The sequence below is a fragment of the Silurus meridionalis genome, chromosome 25, assembly GCF_014805685.1.
Source record: "Silurus meridionalis isolate SWU-2019-XX chromosome 25, ASM1480568v1, whole genome shotgun sequence".
NCBI classification, from domain to species: domain Eukaryota; kingdom Metazoa; phylum Chordata; class Actinopteri; order Siluriformes; family Siluridae; genus Silurus; species Silurus meridionalis.
This window is the reverse complement of record NC_060908.1, coordinates 7,413,010-7,434,114: the sequence shown is the minus strand read 5'-3', so window position 1 is coordinate 7,434,114 and position 21,105 is coordinate 7,413,010. Positions and strand designations below refer to the sequence as shown.

General features: G+C 38.0%; 1 protein-coding gene across 1 annotated transcript in view; it reads left to right on the top strand.

Moving 5' to 3' along the window:
• Positions 1-7,173: 7,173 nt before the first annotated feature.
• Positions 7,174-21,105, top strand: part of camkk1a (calcium/calmodulin-dependent protein kinase kinase 1, alpha a) — a 101,089-nt gene continuing 87,157 nt past the window's right edge. Inside the window, exon 1 of the mRNA XM_046839045.1 lies at positions 7,174-7,619. The gene's annotated coding sequence lies outside the window, so the exon portion shown is untranslated. The remainder of the gene's footprint in view (positions 7,620-21,105) is intronic.

Sequence of the window (21,105 nt, the reverse complement as noted above, 5' to 3'; positions counted from 1 at the left end):
GTTTGCTGAGCTCACCTCGCCAAGCCGGGGTTTCACAAAGCCAATGACGTATACCGGTTTTTTTTTTTAACCCGGGGTGGAAAATGGAAAAGGCCAGGATCACGCTGAAAAGTGGCATAACCTCATCATGTATTGCACACTGTTGCTTTTGCAGAATATCTAATCTGTTCGCTGAGGTAAAACATATAGTAATAACACTATAATTTACAGCAGCTGGCAGATTAGCTTCCCTTAAGTGAAAGTCATCCCTTTAATGATGCGAGGAAGGGAAAGTATCTGGTGAAAAACTGCTTAAAAAAGCATATTATTCCTTACTTGGGATTCCATTAGCATTTTTATAAGCAGTGATAATGTGATCAAGGCCATTTAATGTACAGAAATGGTTTGAGCACATATACTAACTCAAAGATCAGTCAAAAGGAAACGTACACCTCGCATCCGCTAGCTGATATATTGGACATGCATTAAGTATTTGGACTTTTCCAGCCATATGTGGTTCTTCCGTGAACCATTTCCACAAAGTTTGAGAAAACTATTATATTTGATAGCTTTGGATGCTTTAGGTATAAGATTTTCCCTTCAACTTAAACTAGGAGACCAAAACCTGTTCCAGCATGCTGAGTCAGCACTACCACGATTCCTCCTGTATCATACAAACACACACATGCACCCACAGCCCTGGGGGTTTCTGCAGAGCATGCAGAGATACGCCCACATGGGGAGGAGAGCGGAAGGTAGCTTCTCGTTAGTGCCTCTGAGGGGTCGTTATTTCCGCTTGCCATGCTTTTCCTCACGCTTCTCGACTACAGGGAAGGCAAAGCTGACTGATTGTTCTCATGAGATCCAATCAGAGACACAACGTGCAACACGGGTGGCGTCAGTACCCTGGAGCTTTCTCTTCATAACTCTGTTTCTCATAGCAGATATTTGTTGATTTATCAGTTCGGACCATTCAGTGTTCAACAACATGGAATCAGTCATACTCTCCCTTTTAAAGCATCGATTGGAGTCTAAATCTGCTAAATCCACTGCTGTAATGTCCTAAACCAGACCTTGTGTCTCTGCTATAATCTGTGTCTATTCATATACTGGCACTTAGTTAGTTACAGTTTGAAAAAAAGACAACAGATTAACAGGAGGTGCGTTAAAGATGGACGTTTCGAAGTCACACTCTGAGCTCCGGCGTCATTTCCAATATGCTAATAACATTCTGCTAGAACACACTCTGCATTGCAGATCTCCTGTGTATGGATGAAACAGACTTGCAACATGACTATGAAGTCCAGATTGAAGCCATAAGACTCCCACCTTAGCTGCGAGCCTCCGAGTGGTCCACAACTCCCAAACCTGTCAGTGTTTTTGTCTTAAAGTGTAGAAATTATCATTTTTTATGTTCTTAAGATTACCCCCCCTTCTGTTTTCCATCTTTTGTTTGTCTCTCTTGGTTTTTACAGGAGTCAAAACAAAACAGAGACGCCTGCAAGGACACAGAGGGAAGAAAAAAGAAAAAAAAATGTGATTGTGTGTTCGTGAGTGCATACACTTATGCTAATGCCTCAGACAGCAGCTCTTGACAAACAATACCAGTGAATTAAAACTCTATCCCACATGTTCAACAGCTTACACAGACCTGGTCTGTTGCAATAAAATTCAATTCTTGCATAAACCCATAGTATAGAATGTAGCTCATACGAAACATGTAATGGAGCACATAAATGGCAATGTTTGAGGGAAGTTAGGTCACCTTTGAAAATGAATAGCTTTTACTTATGTTGCTCTGCTTCTTTCTTGAACTCACAGCCATATATATATATATATATGTATGTGTATATATATATATATATATATATATATATATATATATATATATATATATATATATATATATATATAATCTAATATTTGTAAAATCAAGATTATTATAGATTAATGCACTCGCTCCTTTTCTTTATCTTCTTTCTGTTGCTCTTGTTAGAAGTCACCACACCAGATCATCCTTCTCTATACCGCTTTGTCCTCTACATCCCTCATCACATCCATAAACCTCCTCCTGCCTGGCAACTCCATCCTCAGCATTCTAATACCAAAATACCCCGTGTCCCTCTTTGGCACATGACCAAACCATCTCAATCACGCCTCTCTCAACTCAACTTGTTTCTAATCCTGTCCATCATCATTCCCAATGTAAATCACAGCATCTTCAACTCTGCCACCTCCAGCTCCACCTCCTGTCTTTTACTCAATACAACTTAGCAACATCGCAGGTCTCACCAAGTCTTAAAAACTTTCCATTCATTTTTTCAGATCCAGATTCTATCACATATCAATCCTGCCACTCTTTTCCACCCACTCCACCCTGCCTGTACTCTTTTGTTCACTTCTCTAACACACTCTCCATTACTTTGCACAGTTGACCCCAACCATTAAGACACCTTCCCACCTCGACTCCTTGCAACCGCACCACTCCACTGCACTCCCTCTCATTCATGCACAAGATTAATGCTCTAATGCATTATCATTTCTCTAGATTTACATTTATGGCATTTGGCAGACTTACAAGTGAGAAGTTAAAGGTTTCCATTCAAAGTTCAAATCCCAGCACCACCAAAATGGGCTTTGTCTATTTGAGCAAGGCCCATTTTGGTGGTGCTGGGATTTGAACTTGTGACCTTCCAATCCAAAGTGTGCGTACAGTAAACAGAACGTTGAAGAACATAGAAGTTCTCAGTAACATAACAAGCTGCATTTTTTGTTTTTTGAATTCTCGAGAGATAAAAAATAAGAGAGAGTCTGGTGAGGAAATGTTTTTCCTCACCAAAAGGGGATTTTGTAAAAGTGTGACGTGTCTTTCTTTAACGAAGAAAAATGGTAATCATTGGCAAATTCCTGTGGTATTAGGGAAAGTGAATACTGCAGGCCATGGTGTTATTGGCAAATATTCAAAAGTTATATATTTTTTACTTCTTTCTTTCTTTCATTCTTTAAAACTGTCAGTAAAAAGGTGGGCTATTCAGAGTGCAATATGAATTTAAATAGTCAAAAAGATCCTTATGATGATAAAAGCTAAAAGTTAGATACACTGTATAGGCAAATATCTGTGGACACCTGACTATAAGATTCGTATGAGCTTTTGGAATAAAAGTTCAGGTCTCCTAGTTCAAGTGAAGGGAAAACTTAATGCTTCCACATCCAGAGAAATCCTGAAAAATTGTGTGGATTCAACCTTTTTGGTAACAGTTTCAACAAGAACCCCATATGGCTGAAAGAGTCAGGTGTCAGGTATATTGTACTTTAGTTAGCTAGATGTTGGTGTTAAATGTTGTGATACATTGTTGTGTATCAGTGATGCACATATACCAGCTCCAAACCATCTTTCTGCAGGTACTGTTTTAGTGTTTGACCACACTGACAGCACAGGCAAAGAGACATTCTGTTTCTTATGCAGCCCACATGATATTTTAATAACTTGCATGTCAGGTGTTATTCGTCCAAAGTCATGGGGCTTACTTGTAACTGCGTTCAAGGGTGGAAAAAATCATTAATTTATTACATGCCACTGGGCAAGTGAAAGCTCCACGGTGCTGCCCAGTTCCATGCTCTTCATCTTTGGGGGGCCAATTAACCAGGCTAAAATAAAACAAGTAAATTATCATCCTCTCCGGATAATCTCTCTGGTGATGAGGCATATCGTGTTTATGCTCTTGACAAAAAGGCAAGAAAGACTCTGGCCAAAGTTTCCGCTACGTGCCTTGGTGTTCTCTTCGCTGCACGTTAAAATGGTATTAAAGTCTGGCTAACTTTCACATGTTTTAAAAGACATCCAATACAAATTGGTGCGTCCGATGTTGCGCTAGCAGTTTGGGAAAGAACCAAATTTATTATAATAATAATAAATTTGATTTATGGGAGTCTTACAAGAAAATAATTAAACACTATACAACCAATAAGACGTACTTATACAGTATCACTGATATGCCTGCCTGAAAAGATTTGAAAATAGAGACAAAGACACTGTTTTGAATATCAAGAGGAAGTAAATAAGGAGCAGATAAGGAACAGCGTAGCTAAAAGTTACAGATCCCATAAATGCCAAACGCATACAAGGCTTTACAAGTTTTCACTTGAGGATGTTTTCAGGTGACTGTGTGTTTTGCTAGCACTGTTCTGTCTTCGGTATGTTTCCACATCCTTTCATATTACTTTTTCCTTAACTGCTTTCTAGCATGTGTTCATTCCAGCTCATTGCTTAGGCTTGTAAAACCTGTTCCAAATAACAGCCATGCTATGTTCCTGCTTTGTGGATCGGGGAGTAGGATGTGGCATGCCTAAATGGTGCGAAAAACAAAAAACAATCAGTTCAGAGAGGTCAGGAGAAACTGGTCTAAACTGGTTCTAGCTGACTGAAAGTCTACAGTTACTCAAATATGCACTCAATACATCCATGGTGAGAAGAAAAGAATCTCAGAATATAAGTTTTTACTTTCACTCATTACATTTTTTTACACAAATATCTTTCTTTTCTACATCTTATAACTCATTTTGTTTAGATTGAATCTATCTGTTACCATGATCAATATTTTTCCTTCCAATTGCAGGCCTTTTTTAGCCCATCAACCTATTTCTTTTCGTTCTGCAGCTTTTTATAACATACTATTGTTGTATCATTTCCTGGCTATTACACACCACAGATGTAATGAGCAAGGCAGCAAAAAGTATGGCTGACGTGGATGAGACAGAGGGAGTCAGTGATGCAATCATGACTGAGAACAGAGACATTCCTGATCACCTGATCATCATCATCTTTTCTCTGCTTGTGTTCTATATGGTGGATGTTTAGCTGGGATACATTCATTAGGTTACAACATTTAAAATGCTTTTATAGTAATTTATTAATATGATGAAAGGTTCAGTTTCCAGCGTGACACTAAACAACTCCTGAATCTGCACGATATGTACAATGCTGCTACTACATGATTGTATAATTGCATGATAAACAGATGTACAAGTGTGTGTGTGTGTGTGTGTGTGTGTGTGTGTGTGTGTGTTGTAAGCAGTTGGATGTAATATGATATTTTATTATGGGTAGAAATAAAAATGACTTTTAAAGAGATCGCCAAATGACCAAGATTATAGTCATGTGAAAGTATAGATAATGCAATATGTAAAACAAATTGTAAAATTCATGTAAATAAAAACATAAATGCTGTTTTTTGATTAAATAAAACCTGAAAACACATCATTAAAACCTCTTTTTTTGGCAACATATAACATTAGCATAGTAAATGCTAGCCTAACCTGCTAGCAACAAGAAAAAAAAAAATAACTAATGTATTTTGATAGTTTGTGCCAGCAAAACATAACATAATTTTTCTTAATTAGATGGAGGTTATGCTTTTTAAACCTCTTTTTTAATGAGAATTACACTTTTTTTTTTTTTTTATAAATAGACAGTGGCCAACAAGATGCTTAACTGAAAGCACATGAGGCTAAACTAAAAAATAACTGGATGCTAAACTAAAATGATGAGACACTAAACTAAACCGATAAGACAATAACTGAACAGAAACTAGGAGACACTAAACTAAAGCTATGAGACACCAAACAGAAACTATGAGACACGAAACTAGAACTACGAGACACCAAACAGAAACTACGAGATACTAAACTAAAACTATGAGACACCAAACAGAAACTATGAGATACTAAACTAAAACTATGAGACACCAAACAGAAACTACGAGACACTAAACTAAAGCTATGAGACACGAAACTAGAACTACGAGACACGAAACTAGAACTACGAGACACCAAACAGAAACTACGAGATACTAAACTAAAACTATGAGACACCAAACAGAAACTACGAGACACTAAACTAAAGCTATGAGACACGAAACTAGAACTACGAGACACGAAACTAGAACTACGAGACACCAAACAGAAACTACGAGATACTAAACTAAAACTATGAGACACCAAACAGAAACTACGAGACACCAAACAGAAACTACGAGATACTAAACTAAAACTATGAGACACCAAACAGAAACTACGAGACACTAAACTAAAACTATGAGACAGTAAACAGAAACTATGAGACACTAAACTAGAACTATGAGACACCAAACAGAAACTATGAGAGACTAAACTAAAACTATGAGCGACTAAACAGAAACTATGAGACACGAAACTAAAACTATGAGACACCAAACAGAAAATAGGAGACACTAAACCAAAGCTATGAGACACTAAACTAGAACTACAAGACACTAAACCAAAACTGAGACAATAAATAGAAACTACGACATGCCAAACTAAAACTATGAGACACCAAACAGAAACTAGGAGACACTAAACTAAAGCTATGAGACAGTAAACAGAAACTATGAGACACTAAACTAGAACTACAAGACACTAAACTAAAACTATGAGACACTAAACTAAAACTATGAGACACTAAACTAAAACTATTAGACATCAAACAGAAACTACAAGATACTAAACTAAAACTATGAGACACCAAACAGTAACTAGGAGACACTAACCTAAAACTATAAGCGACTAAACAGAAACTATGAGACACAACAGAAATTACGAGACACCAAAGAGCTGCAAGACACAAAACAGAAATTATGAAGCACAACAGCAACTATGAGACACAATAATAAACTTACAAGACACTAATTAGAAACTACAGTATGAGACACCAAACAACACCATGGGACACCAAACTAAAATTATGAGACACTCAACAAAATCAATCAAACACAAAAATGAAATGAAATTTCAAGACACCAATCTAAAATACGAGACGCTGAAAGGAAACTACGAGACACCAGACAGAAACTATGAGAAACAAAACAATGCTAACATGAATGGATTTATATAACTAGTCTTTGGCTCTATTAGAAAAAATAAACAAAAAACATTTGATATGATATGATGTGTTTCTAAAGATTGAGAGTTTTGAAAGTTTAAATACGAAATAATGCATCAGTACATTGGTGAGTTATTTAATGTTATGTCTTGAATCCGACACGAGAACAATGAATAAATCCTTCACATCTTAAGTCGTTTCCATTTCACCAGACTGCCGCTAGATGTCGCTCTGCTCAGCAGGAGAAGATAAAATGTCGGGCTTTAGGACCCGACGCGGGGAGCAGAGAAAGGGGTTGGTGTTCCACGGAGCTTGGAAGTTGCACACTGGGCTGTTAGATTGCGCGCTGTGCACGCGCTCGATCTCCGCGCGCTCCTCCGTGCGCGTTCCTGAGCCCGAGCTCCAACTTTCCACCGCGGAGAAGCGGAAACTGCACAGCGCACCGCCGCAAACCCACCGCCGGGGAGCAGAGATCGAGTAGGGGGCGGCAATGCGCTCTGCACTGCGCGAAGCGAAAGCTAGTTGACAGCCAGATTATACATTTATATACGTTATATATAAATATACACATACAGTCAGAAAGCGCAAGTGACCAACAACAAAACAGAAACGGATGCAAGGGAGGAGGAACATCAGGAGGAACATCAGGAGGAACATCGCGGAACCCAAGACCAGCATCCAGTCCCGATCATTAGAAGATCGAAAGGAAACAGGGGTGGGGAAGCAATATTTCCGGAAAGTGGTGAGTGTGTGAAACTTTTTTGTCTTTAGCAATACTGTATAAAGTGTAAGAATAATTGTGTTCAAATCCCTGTGTGTGTGTGTGTGTGTGTGTGTGTGTGTGTGTGTGTGTGTACAGTATTTGTGTTAGACAGAGACCTTCAGTTGGTTTAGTTGATGTCCAGATGATGAACACACTTCTGCTACTTTATAGTTATTCATTAATAATAATAATAATAATAATAATAATAATAATCATCATCATCATCATCATCATTCATCTGTCATGTTCACTGACCTAATTACAGAGTCAATTCGTTAGAGTGCAATCCTGTGTGTCTGTATATAGTATTATTATCATAGAGTAAATTACACCTGTTGGATAACACAGTATACACACACACACACACACACACACACACACACACACACACACACACACTGTTACTAATCCAGTCTAGCCAGCCTCACTGCTCCATGATCCCATACACTTCAACATATGGTACCGTGTCTCACACACACTCACTCACACACCAGACATTTCCAGCACTCCCACTGTCTCATGCACACCTTTACCGATCTTCCATATCGTGCCAGTTCAGCACGCATGTTACATGCATGATTATACCGTGTGCATTAAAAGCATGCTTCACACCTCTCATGCCGCTCCACCGATCATCATATTATATATATAATAATAACAGATTGTTTTTTTCCCGCTTAAAACACATGATACTAGTAGCGTATATTATGGTTGGGAGATACGCATCCATGCATGTCTGAATACTTCAGATGAATATCCCTGTATGATCTCAAAACCTGCTGTCACGCCTGCTCTTAGCAGCATGGCATAACATTTAGAACTTTGTAGGATTCTTCATATGAACTTCGTGACTATTTCCTGTTATGTACAGCAGTCCATGAATCTGTGTAGTGGGAATTTCATAAATCTGAGTAGTGGGAATTTCATAAATCCAATTCAAGTTTATTTCTATAGCAATTTTTACAATGTACATTGTCTCACAGCATGCAAAAACATGTAAATAGAAGGGAATTACGTGTATTTATTCTCAATGACTCAAGACTGGGGTGGTGTGTGGCAAAGGAAAAACTCCCTAAAATGGTATGAGGAAGAAACCTTGAGTGGAACCAGATGGAAAACAGGAACCCAGTCCTCATTTGGGTGACACCAAGGGTGTGATTATAAATCATAAAAACATTACAAACACTGGAGAGTGAGAAAGATCATGATAATTATGAGTAATGTCCTTTCTACAGTCTAATACAGTCAGTTGGAGTTGTGGAACCAGGTGCTGCTGAGCAACTCATAAATTAGCTCAACATCTGGGATTATTACAGTTTCAACACCAACTCCTTAATACCAGAGCCTGTTGATGTTAGAAACAGCATATGCATTATTGATTAAGTGGTTGTTTATCATCGAAATCCAATGTCTGAAAGCTTCATGAAGTGGTATCCAACTGGCGCTGGTGCATCTCTAAATCTTCATTAGTGGGACACAACCGAGGTCTGCATCTTCTAACTTCATGAAATGTCTCACAACTGGAGCTGGCCCAATCTCTAAATGCCTCAGGATGGGTTGAGAAATAGAATGATTATCATTAGAATCTAATCATCGGATCTGAATGTATTAGACACTTGTTTTTTGGCTAAAAAAACCTTGAAGTAATCATGAATACAAAGTTTTCTTTGATATTTACAAACTTGTGACAGTCTGTCAAGGAAGTTATAAAGGAACTGTGTGTCGTTGTGTGAGAAAATGTGTTAAAGAATTAGTTTGTTGGTATTTGACTGGAGCGCATAAGTAAAAAAAAATAAATAAATAAGCAAAACAAGACAACAAGGAACTTAAGAATTGAATATTAGGATTGAATATAAGAATACAGAACACACAAAGTGTCAATATTAGCCATGGATTGTAACCGTTATAGACATATTCAACTTAAAAATATACAACATACATTCTTGCATTCGTAATATACATGACTAAAAAGAAATGTTTTATTTTTTTATTTTTATTTTTTTTTGCGAAATTGACGCCACATCACGGTGCAGCTCTCGCGGTGTCACTGTAACCTCACGGGTTTTTACATGGAACGTATCTGATTTTGTTTTTATGGATATTTCGCTGTATCGTGGGATTTCGCGGTATATAGGTAGAATTGTTGAGTTATTTTAATCATTTTTGCGGTAAAATAAGCATTTTCTAGTGTAAAAAATGAAGCATTCAGAAGAGCTGTAATGCTCATCTCGGGTATGCAGTACATTAATTTCATTTATTCATTTAATTATTTTTAGTACTACACACTTAAGTCATCTTCATCTTCATCTTTCAGTTTGTATCATCACTGGTGAGTACTTATATCAGATTTTTTAGGTTAAAATTACGTAGTGTTTAAGAGCAGAGGAAAGGTTTATAAGAGTTTATAAAGCCTTAAGATATACAGGTATTCTGTATACTGTACTGTATACATATTACCGTAATTTCCGGACTATTAAGCGCACCCATATATAAGCCTGAATTTTACAAATATTTTTATTTTTAACATAAATAAGCCGCACCTGTCTATGAGCTGCAGTGTCTACACTAATGTACTTTACACAGGCTTTACGAAAGACACGTTACACACGGTGTAACGGGTGAGATATGTTGCGCTTCCTTTATGAGCATAGCGGTATTTTGGGAATAGCCTGCCACTGCATTTTTTCAGTATTACTGCATGTGTGCAAGACTGAGGAATATGTCCTTATTATTTTCTGATGCTCATTTCTTTGTTTCTTTGACTAACCCGTAACGCTGTTGCCAAGAAAAATAAAAAAGCACGAGTTTTGGAAACCTGTCTGTGCTTATATGATTTCTGTTGCAACTGGAGTTAGCGAGCTCTCCATTAACACTGACTCAACGCGCTACAACGGCTTGTATCTAAACAGTAGATACAAGCCGTTTTCTCTCCCGATGCCGTGCAGCTCAGAACACAGGTGAGGTGCGTTTTTTCGTTTCCGTTCGGAAATTTCATTGTTCTAATGTTCTGGGGTTCAGTTTTTTGGCCTGAAGTTTGTGAAACCGGGAAAAACCCAGGAAAAATTAATAAATAAGCCGCTTCGTTGTTAAAGCCACGGGGTTCAATTTGTGGGAAAAAAGTAGCGGCTTACAGTCCGAAAAATACGGTAGGTTGCCACTTTGGATTTTCTGAGGGATTACTGTATTGCAGCATTCCGGCATTTTTGACTTTTACCTGAATTGTACCATTTGCTTTACATTATCACCTGAAGACATACAAAAACCTGCTTGTCTTGTACAATCAACCGTCCTGAGCTCCCGTTTGTCTCAACTTTGTGCTGTACATCAGTTTGACAGCGGTTTGAGGCTCCTGGCGAGACCACAGACAGCTTTCACCCACTCCTGGTGGGTGTGAATGAATGTGATGAAAGCTCCTTGAATGCTCTGTTTGTGTGTGTGTGTGTGTGTGTGTGTGTGTGTGTGTGTCTGTCTTTGTGTGTGTGGCTGCTAAGAACGGTGGCCTTTTCCGGTTATCCTGTAAAAGGACTCTATTAGTGTAGGTCAGAGCAGAACCGTGTAGGCTGGTCATGATGATGGAGAAAGTGAGATGAGAAAGTGGTTTTCTCGTGTGTGTGTTCTGAGACTGCAGCTGGGATCAGGGTGTATTAAATGTATGCATAAGAAATGACTGCAGAGAAATGAAGACGCAGACACGCAGAATTAGAGATGCGGGTGCTCGTCCCGGTCAGCGTGATGCTTCAGTCGCTGCAGCGATGTAAGAATTGGCTGCGTATTTTTCGTGCCTAATCCAAGTAGATTCATCACTGTTGACGGCAGTAATGATGTTGCTTCTCTGTGAATAACGACTATAGTTGTTAAAAAAGCCTAAAATATATTTTTTAAAATCTTTATATATTTATTGTGATGTAATTTGTTTGATTGCTATATTACTGTCTAATACGTGATTGTGATTGGTCGGAAAACAGTGAGTCGTTTTCTATAACAGCAACTCTGATTGTACCTTCAGCTCTAATGAGGAACCACATGATTCAAACAGGCGATGGTTTCTTCAGGAACAGTGTCCATAGAGGCTTGTATTATAACGGATTATGAACAGGATTATTGTTGATATGCTGAAGGTCAGAGACATTTATGAATGGAGACTTCAGCATTTTTTGAGCAGTTATAGTGAAGGCTGAACCTTTCCGTTTTTCTTGACAGGAAGGCGTTCAGGATGGAGAGCTTTCTGATTTATCAGTAACACTACAATCTATAAAGGAAGCGAATGTGTATATTGCGGATTGAAGGTAAAACAGAGGCCCCCAACCTTTTTTATTGCACCATGGACCAGTTTCACGTAAAAACGATTTTTCTACGGACTGGGGGGTGGGCTGGGGGGTTTGAGGGATGGTTGTCACGTGCATAACTAAACACAATAACTTATATATTATATTAGAATTTTACACATTATAAAATTTCATTATTAATTTAATTATTACATATAATGAAAATGTAACTTAACTCAGCATAATGCAGAATCAATGCAAGCTTAGAAAAAACAGTGAAAATCAACAAAATAGTAAAAAAAAACATTAAGACATTTTTTAAAGGGGTATATTGTTTCCTTGTGGCCCGGTAACAAATGATCCAGAGTCCTGTACCAGTCCACGGCCCTGTGATTGAGGACCCCTGGAGTAAGAGATAACAGGAACGGCACAACATGTGACTGCCGTATAAATAGCTAAAAAGGATGATGTCATTCTTAAGTAAATAAACTCATGTAATCATTGGTAATGTTCATGGTATTAAAGGAATAAACCATCATTCTTTAAGATATTAAATAAAAGTAGGTCTTACACTTGGTTCAATAAACTCGAATCGGGAAATGATTTCCAATTCGGTTATTGGAATCGTTAAACCCAATGAATGATCATTTTCTTGTGCATAAATGAGCATCAGTTTAACTTACACTTGAGTTTCATAGCAATGATGAGACAACCTAATGTTATTTACTTCAGAATTAGATTTTTGACTTTTTTTTTGCATTAAAATCACATCTCGATTTGTTACTCAGTGTAATTAGATTTAAAAACAGCATTTGAAGGACACTGTGCTCATTGTTGTCTAATATAATTAAAGTATTATTCATTTTTCTATTATAAGTTTGTTGTTAGGGGTTTGATTCCCACCTCTGCTCTCTGTGTGAAAAATAAACAAGTTTTCCATGTCTATCCATTTATTTTCTATATAACATCTATCTAACCCTCTTTCCATTCTATGGTTTTTATGTATAAGGACAATAAAAATCATCTGGTCAACAGCAGGTCTTACAGTTGGATAAATACAAAACATTAAGCCGAAATGGTGAAACTATGTGAAAACTAAGGACATCTTTACCGCTTCCAGAGGAATTAAAAGGCTAAGTAGCAACCAGGTGCTGCTAATCAAATGCCCTTGATTAATTGATGATCAGCAAGTGTGACCACCAAAGACATGAGCAATGATCATAGAAAAGCAATTGTTGCTGCCCTTCAATCTGGGAAGGGTTAGAAGGCCTTTTCCTTTAAACAGTTTAACGCTCATCATTCTACAGTGAGGAAGATTAATGATCCGCTGTGGTGACCCCTAATAGGAGAAGCGGAAAGAAGAAGAAGATTCTACAGTGAGGAAGATTAGTCACAAGTGGTAAACGTTCAAGACGGTCGCCAGTCTTCCCAGGAGTAAATGTCTTAGCAGATTTGTGGTTGCATCTGGACAAACCAAAAGAACAATGAAACAATGTTCTCTAGACAGACGAAACCAAAGTGGAGATGGTTAGCCATATGCACAGGGACACGTTTGGTGAAACCAAACACACCAGATCAATACAAACTGCCAGGCATGAAGATTTGGGCTTGTTTTACAGGACCTGAGCACCATACAGTCATTGAAATGACCGTGATCTCCCCTGTATACCAAAATATTCTAGGGTCAAATGGGCCATCTGTCTGTCAGCTAAGTCTTAACCTATTGGGTCATGCAACAGGACAATGATGAAGTCTGGACCTCAGCCGAACAAAATGCCATGGGATTTAAGAGAGCTGTGCATAAACAAATAACCACAAACATCAAGAAGAGTGAGCCAAACTTCCTCCACATGATGTGAGAGAGTGTTAAAGTTTTACAGAACATGATAAGATAAAGTTTTGCTATCAAAGGTGGTTCCACAAGCATTCGACTTGATAAAGCACCAGATAATTTTGATAATGTAGTGATATGTAAAGCCATAGAATTCAAACGAGTAGGTGCGTATTCCTAATAAGATTATTTATGATATGTAAAACCATAAAATGTAAAGTATGTGGTCCGATCCAACAGATGAGCTCTGTAGCACAAATTGCTGAAGAAGTTAATGCTGTTAATGCTCGACTGGTCGGGACTGTTTTGGCAGGGAAAGGGGGACCGACACAATATCAGGCAGGTGGTCAGCGGGGTATGTTATTTATATTTATATTAATTTGTGATCAAAATGGATTTATGATCTCATTAAATTCCACGGAAATTTATAACAGCGGACAATTGTACGTTCCTGCTTCAGAATCGTTACACAGCGCGAGAACTCATTATCGCTTTATCATTATTGACTCAGAAATGTTCACTGTGGTCGACTGAGCGACAGCTACGTCCTAAACCGATTTCTCATTCCGGAACCTGATCCAATGCCACAAGTGCAGCCCAGACAGATTGTGCAATACGAGATTTCATTCTCCTTTTCCCTATATCCTGTTGCGTGTTTGTTTTGCAGCCATGCCGAATGTGTTCCCGAGTGCTTCTGTGTAGCGTAGCGTAGCGTTGCGTAACGAGGATGCTACAAACACTTCCTCTTCCGCTTTTCCTGCGACTTGGTTGCTCCAGGCACTTATCGTGAATTATTGAACTGTTTCAGTAGTGAATTATTGAACTGAAAGATTGCATAGTGCATGCAACAAACACACACACACACACACACACACACACACACACACACACACACACACACACACACACACACACTTGTCTTGCTATCCATGTGAGAACCTTTTTCTGACATTAGTATAAGTGTAGCTTATTTATGATGGGCTACAGATAAATTTTACTGCAACCAAACCAATTGACTGCATAAAGAACATTACTAAAATATAAAAGCAAACACACACACACACACACACACACACAGGCAGGAGTTTAGCGCACACCTGTTTTGTAGTGTCATGCTGTCTCCTTCACCTCTGCTTTAGCGTGTCTGACCTACACTGAGTGAAATTTCACTCCTGCTGTCAGACTGAGAAAGACTTGTAGGTGTGTGTGTGTGTGTGTGTGTGTGTGTGTTAGTACATCTGTGTAGTCGGAAAGGATTCAAACAGAAACACATAGGGAGTTTTACTGAAAAGGAGCAAATCATCCCCCTCTGTCAACTTAAATATGCATGCTATGCAGGGATGAGAGAGAAAGAAAACCAGAATGAAAAGGTGCAGAGAAGAAACAGAGATTTTTCGTCTGTCAGGTCGCATGACGGCTCCAGTGAAAACGTCACGCTCGATTTGGACCTGTTGCACATCATAGACGCCACATAGGGACACAGCGAGTGTATGGTGCTTTTGTGTGATGTTTACCTGAGCTGGGCTTCGACACATCAGGTTATTTAGTTGCCTGTCATGCACAATCATGAGAGATTTCCTCTCTTAGTGTCGCTGTGCAGTTCAGCAAAAGATTAGTAAATGTTTGCATCTTCATCAGGCCGTTCCGCTCTAATTACAGGGTAGAATAGGTGGCGTAGATAGTGAGCATGAACAAAGCTTGTTATTATCAGCTGCCATGCTACTTCGGTGTAGTGTGTATAGTGTGTGTGTGTGTGTGTGTGTGTGTGTGTGTGTGTGTGTGTGTGTGTGTGTGTGTGTGTTTGTGTGTGCGTGTGTGTGTGTGTGTGTGTGTGTGTGTGTGTGTGTGTGTGTGGGCCGGTGATTTGTAAGGTAAATAGGATGTGTTGTAGGACACATTTTATAGCTTTAAGCGTGTTTATGTTGTGTGATTTTTATTGTGATCATATCTGGAGTGATGTGTAACAGAATTTCCCTTCGAAAACAAGCTTCCATGCAGGAGTATAAACAGGTATCTTCTTGTTTTTATGAATCCCTTTACAGGTATATAGATCTGTACCATGGCTGACCCAGTGCTCTGATTTCAGGTTTGCTGGAATATGCAAAGGAAAATATCACTGTGCTGTAATGTAACATGTGGCAAGTAAAAGCTTCCTTTTTTACACAAAATAAATGATCAAATTGTGAAGATTCTGCATTATTTCTGATCAAAGTGACTCAATACTGGCAATATGCACAATATTAATTTACCATTATGGCATTTGGCAGATACCCTTTTGTAGAGCATCTCACAATGATCTCATTTACTACAGTGGGCTACTGAGGGTTTAGGGCTTTGCCCGATTGCCCCACAGTGCTTATCAGGGCTGGGATTTGAATTAGAATTTATAATACTTACAATATTCCTAATTGTTAAAAATTATTATTATAATGCTTAGAATATTTACTTGTAGTTAATATTGCATTATTAATACTTACAGTGCTTGCACTATTAGTTTATTATGAATATTATTATATTGTACCTACGGTTCCTACATTATTAATATGGCTTAAAACAATAATATATCAACAATAAATCAACAATACTTAAAATGTTTAACTATGCATTAGTGTATTATACGTACAATACTTACAATACAGTAATTCTCTGCTTTATCACAGTTTGAATCTCGTGCCCCCGAATTATTTATAATTGCATTTGCCACATAACTAATTTGTTTGTTTGATTTTTCCGGTCTCTCGTGAAAAGCACGATTGACCAAAACACTTATAGGGAATTTTTTTAATGGAGTTTTATGTTAAAATAATGAAATTTATTACAAAAATATCATTATTCATTATAAAATGAAGTAAAATGTTAATACAGTACAGAAAATAAAGAATGCGGTGACACACTTCACCTGTGTTCTGAGCTGCACGGCATCGGGAGAAAAGCTTCACCGATGGGGATTTTTAAACGCACGACGATGCCAAAAGAAAAACTCTCGAGAGAAATAGTTGTGAAAGGAAGGAGGAAGACAGTGAACAATGACTTTCTTGGTAGGCTACTGTTTAGATACAAGCCGTGTAACAGACACTGTCTTTCATTAAAGCCTGTGTAAAGTTCATTAGTTTCAGTGTAAGCGGCTTATAGACAGGTGCGGCTTATTTATGTTCAAAATAAAAATCTTTGTCAAATTTAGTTTGCTTTCTGGCTTAAACAATTAAAAAAAAGCATTCCGTTTAACGTGGTTTTTCGTTTATCATGGGCGGTTTTGGAATGTAACCACTGCGATAAACAAGGGATTACTGTACTTAAAATATTAACTCAGTGACACCGTAATATTTACCTGCGCTATATGAACCAAAGTTTTGGAAGACCTGACTTTTCCAGCCATATGTGGTTATTCTCTACCAAGTTGGAGGCACACAATTGTCTATAGGACGTCTTTGGATGCAGTAGCATTAGATAATCCCCTTCACTTGAACTAGGAGACCCAAAACCTGTTCCAGCATAACAGTGCTCCTGTGCACAAAGCCAGCTCCATGAAGATATGGTTTACATGAGTTGGAGTGGAAGTGCCTCAACCCTTTGGGATGAACAGGAACACTGACTGCACTCCAGGATGCTTCACTATATATCAGTACCTGACTTAACTAACACCCTCGTGACTGAATTAGTAAATAATCTCTACAAGCACACTCCAAAATCCAGTGAATCATCTTCCCAGAAGAGTGGAGGTTATTAATAAGACCACTATTACTATAAGTACTATTGTAAGCTATTGTAAGTAATACTTATACTTAGTAATAACAATATTTTAAATTTTTAACTTTTACAAAATGTACAATAATACTAACAAATCTTACCTCCAGTAATAAATCAATAATAAACACATTATCAAAGAAAATCATGTTGAATGAAAATGTTGCACAAAGGTGATTGGTTGTTGGATTGATATAAACAATATAGTATTGTATGTTGATACATATGTCAAAGGTAAAAGTATTATTGACATTCTAAAAGATTCATGTATTCAGTTCCGCAGTGGCGGGCGGTCAGGGCCAGCAAAGCCTTCTCTGCATCAGAAGCACTGACCTACATTTACAACTTAAACTCTAATATTTGTTCCATGAAATTGTATTAATTTATTCCCAACAGTTTATTCTCTTCATTTTGTAGCGTTTCTTTTGGTTGCACTGCTTCCCGTACGTGTATGTGGATGTTAAAAATGTTTTGTCCAATCAGATTTCAGCCTCTATGTACTGCCATGTCAACTAATCTGCCCAGGGCCTTCAAAGTCTGTACTGCTGGACTTTTTACCTTAGTCTCCATGAGAATCATCAGCTAGCTGGCCCAGAATAGCGTCAGCATTTTTCTATCCTCTGATTGGTTGATTAGAGGAAAACGGTTACAGCCAATTTCGACTGGCAAAACACGTGTAGCTCTCTGCACACATGAACACATCTGAGTTAGAATTTTTTATGCCTAAGGAGGAAATTGATTTGGCCTTGGACATACTTAAAAAGCCATTTTGAAGAAAAGCTAGACATCGTAAGGAGGTCGCCCAACCCCGAAGCTAGCTAGCTTGTCTCAGCCCGGGAAAGGGTTTGTTCTCCACTTCCAGATCAGTGACCACTGGTTTACATCCTCTAAAGAGTGGTGCATATTATAAGTCTGAATCTCTGGTGAGTAGGTTGTATTTTATTTAGATTTTAAGGTCTCTGCCATGTTATTAGACAAATATTGCTTGTGAACTGCTCCAGATGATGTAGGTGCACAGTTTCGGTTGTAGTGTAGAGTTTTCCAGTCTTAACTGGGTTTCTTGCTTTAATAAAACAGTATTCACCCTCAATATGTGAGATGTCTCTCTCTCTCTGTAAAACCACGCGTTGTTATATTGCATTTTTTGTATTGTATTGATGGTTTCTATGATTGCGACGTGATAGTGGTGGTATTAAGAGGTGGATCAAGTCGGGTAAGTCCCCTCTGAAGGCCCAGGAACCAAATGCACGGGCCGTCACTGCAGTTCTGTTTAAGTACAGTAATGATGCGCAATTACTTCAATACTTTCCACCTTGGGCAGTAATCAGAGTCGCTCTTTTAGGATATATATATATATATATATATATATATATATATATATATATATATATATATATATATATATATATATATATATATATATATATATATATATATATATATATATATATATATATATATATATATATATATATAAATGCTGGAAGTTGTTATAGCTGCATGTTGCTCCCGAGACTTTTATGGTCTAAAATGGAAAGATGTTTACTTTTCTTTGTGTGGCTGTAAAAAGATAGTAAAGGATTTTGTATTTTTCAAATGCAATAAAAACTTAATATTTCAGTGTTTATTTTTATTTATTTATTTATTTATTTTATGAACACGTATGAAATTTGATCATTCTCAATCTTATTCGCTTTCATACCCTTTCAACGAATTGATAAGTGTGGTGTGTGGTTTGTGTGTGTGTGTGTGTGTGTGTGTGTGTGTTGTATGTACAGTATATTTCAATCAGCTAAAATGCTTTCCAGCATCCTCAGCTCCAAGACCCTGTGTGCCCATAAATAATTCTCTGTGTGTCAAGGCACTCTCTCTCTCTCTCTCTCTCTCTCTCTCTCTCTCTCTCTCTCTCGCTCTTTCTCTCTTTTGGTAGTATCTTATTCTCTCTTTATACCTTGCTTACTTACTTTTCTGTCTTTTTCTCTTGCATTTCACTGTGATGTCTCTCACTCCCATCTCTCTTTCTTCTAGCAGTATTTTTTTCTCTTTTTTTAACCCCCGATAATTCCCCCCACCTTTCTCTGGTCTGGCTCATGTTCAAGTCTCTTCCTTTAAACACATTTCTGCTGTGCGTCCAGTCATTCTACATGGTGCTACCTCACAAATGATTCATGATCCAGTTAAGACACTCATTAATTGTAGATATTCGGCTCTCGGGTTATGAGAAAACCCAATTAAATAATTATCTTCCACTTTGTGGAGCCATAGGTGACGAGACAGAAGCAACCAGCAATGAAAATGAAAGACAAAATTGGCAAAGATAGGGAAAAGCAATGTCATTTAATACCAATGAGGTTTAGGAATGTGTACTGCCAATCAACCCTGCTAAGTGAGCAAACTTTTGTGTATAAAATGTGGGGACTAAATATGGAATCAAATGGTCAAAAAACACTTACAAATCTTCACGTGTCTACAAACATCTGCCCATATATTACTATATCATATATATGATATGCTTAACAGATTCATACATCACTGTCTACTGTCTGTGATGTTCCTGGAAATCTTCACCATCTAGTTGACAAGAAAAGGATTTATTACAGAAAGTGTAATTCTCCCAAATATAGCTGTAAACCATTTTTTGCAGGCCACTGCAACTATGTATGATTATAGTAAACAAAATCTGTTTACTTTTGTTTGCTCCTCCAACAAAATGATATGCGTGTATTTTGATTAGATAATTGTTCATAATTGCGCCGATTTGCGGGCCACAGCTCCTCCTCTCAGAACCCATTAGGAGAGACTCTAATAGCTTACGAACCAAAATAAAATCATGCTGTGTGCTCGGCTTATTGTCTTATTAATGCGTGCTGTAAAAAAGCAGGCAGAGATGTCGGTGTGTGTTTTTGTTGAGCATTAGCGAGATAGACCTTAACGAAAAAAAAATGCAGTGAGATTTAAATTGCATTAGGAACTGCCTATTAATCTCATTTTATAGCATGCATACATAAATTATTAATATATATAAAGGATAAAAGTTTGGAAGATCTTGAGTGGCCTGCTATGGAGCTCTGACCTTAACCCTATTGAACACCTTTGGGATGAACTGGAATGCTGACCCGCACCCCCAGGCCTCCTCACGTCCCTGACGTCAGTAATTAAACTTTCTTTCGGCTTCTCCCGTTAGGTGGACCATCAGCATGTTTGATTTGGCGCATGTTTTTACGCTGGATGACCTTCCTAACGCAACCCCTTCCCATTTATCCGGGCTTGGGACCGGCACTAAGAGTGCACTGGCTTGTGCAACCCTAATGGCTGGGGTTGGTTCCCTGAGAGCGCCGCACCTTAACCACGAGACCACAAGGGATCCCCAACGTCAGTGATTAAATGGCCACAAATCTCCAGCAAATGTGGAATGGGATGTTCAAAAACGCAAATCTTATGTTCAGGTGTCCATACAGTGTATCTACTTAATAGATAAGGTTTTAGGTCAGAAGTCCAAAAGAAATGTTGTGTATACACAAAATCAGTTCATTCACCATTACACAATAACGCATTTATGTAAACACCTGTAACCGTACAAACAGTCACATGCAGAGTGAGACAGCTATTGTGAGCATTTTCTTAT